We start from the raw sequence: 2113 nt of genomic DNA, 5'->3' as shown, positions 1-2113 counted from the left end.
CAAAGCCGTAGGAAAGCTGTCGTTGTCCGTGCACATATTGACTGACAAATTTCTTTGTATTAGTTTTGTTGGACCCTTGCTACCTGGTAATAATAATAATAACAAAAAGTGTGTGCCCCCAGTTTGTAATGCAGACGTTCCAAATTACAATTTAAACTGTCCAAGGCCAGGCCAAGGTAACTCTGATAGCATCACAATAATATCATGTTCCAACTATACCTCTTCCATAGCTGCAGGAGACATTATTAATTAGTAGCAGTAGTACCCCTAGTGATAGTAAACCCATATTCATGTGTAAAATTCATCAAATGCTTTCTAGCAGATATTGAACTAACATTGAAGAACTGTCTGGGCTCCTGTAGGCTGGAGAATTCTGTGAATGTGTTGCTTAGAAAGGCTTTTCAAAACCCAGTTGGACAGCCGTCCAGTGTGGTCACCAAAAGACAAGGTGGCTTTTATTAGCTCCTAATAAGCTGGTGTTTTGAAATTTCCCAACTGTTCACATCAAGCAGAGTGAGCTTGTCAAGTCTTATAGAGCACTGTAGGATACCACAGGTTTAATGAGGGGTGAAGGTGTTCGTCTAGGCGAGTCGCAAACTTCCACCAGGCCATATTGACACTGTGGTAGAGCTCTGCTTTGTGGCAGGGAGGTAGGTAGGAAAAGAGTTTGAGAAATATGTTTAATGCCACTTCTGCTTTGGATTTTATAACAACTAATGTGCTTATTTTCTGATTTTTATAAGGGTTTGAAGTAGTTGGTATGAAATCCAAGCCTCAGGTTAGAAAGCATAAACAGCGTGAGTGATGGCGAGACAGGTGGTTTGCAGGCTGCTGAGTAAACGGATGTATCTAAAGACGGCTGGGGCATTTGGGCACACATGCACAGATCAAAATTCATACCCTTGATTTGAATATGAATCACATTAAAGGCACATTTATCACAGCTCTGTCATTGATTATGACGTCTATAAATATATCAATTATCTGCCTTGTTTGATTTTAGTTTTGTTTGTTCCAGACTGAACAATCTCAACAAGTACTGGATGGATTGCCATGGCAATCATGACCCCCAGATGGTTTATCCTAATATATTTGGGGATCCCCTGACTTTTCTTCTAGTGCCACCATGAAGTTGACATTTGAGGTTTTAGTGATATGTCATGTACACATGGTACACACATTAATTTCTCCCATAGTATGAATTAGAATAACTTAGGTGATCCTCTGGCATTTCATTTTGTGCAAATTTCACGTCATGTTTCCATTTTCTATATGTTAACATGCTATATTAACATGGTGGTGATAGGAAACACACTGTACCTGCTGAAAGTCACCATGTTAATCATTGTAAGCATGGCTATGACCCTGTTTCACTCTTTTTAGCCATGGTTGCTGCAATGCCGTGTGCTACTAAGTCACGTAATGTTAGCTGCACAAGCTAACTAGCTAATGGCATCTAACATTACTGTTGCCGACAGCTTCTTTTACCAACAAGTCCATCTGTAAACTCTGTAAATCACCTCAGTACCGCTGTCATTAAACTTCTCTGTCTGCCTCGGTAGCTCTGGTAGCTAGCCCTGCTGTTGCTAGCTAGCTAACTAATAAATCTTCGCTCTGTCTTGATTGACAGATGAATGGCATGATATTATTGGTTTAAATCAGTTAGTCATGGTTACATAAGCACGCCTGACATTTTGTTTTACAGGAAGACACATTGATTGGATTTAAAATATACATATTATATATATTCAGGGACGGCTGGTTTATACGGGCTAACAGGGCTAAGTCCACCCTATCTTTTACAGTAAATATGAAAAGCTATAATACTATTATAAACCTTACAAGATATTGTTTTGAATTTTGGTAGAACCTAAGCAACAGCCACCAAAAACAGTGACAGAAAAAACCCCAGGATATATGATATATCTTGGTTTTTCCTGTGATTCAGCCCAAGCACAGTAGTGCAAGCTTCCATTCAATTGTGATTGACAGGTGTCGTGACACGCCCCCATTTGGGCTAAATTCATTCAGCCCAAGCACAGTAGTGTAAACTTCCATTGACTTTTGATTGACAGGTGTCCTGACACGCCCCCTTCATATGCTGCCCATTTGG

Source organism: Morone saxatilis, unplaced genomic scaffold (genome assembly GCF_004916995.1).
Source record: "Morone saxatilis isolate NCDOM2014 unplaced genomic scaffold, NCSU_SB_2.0 Contig24, whole genome shotgun sequence".
Classification (NCBI taxonomy): Eukaryota; Metazoa; Chordata; class Actinopteri; family Moronidae; genus Morone; species Morone saxatilis.
Note: the sequence above shows the minus strand (reverse complement) of the source record.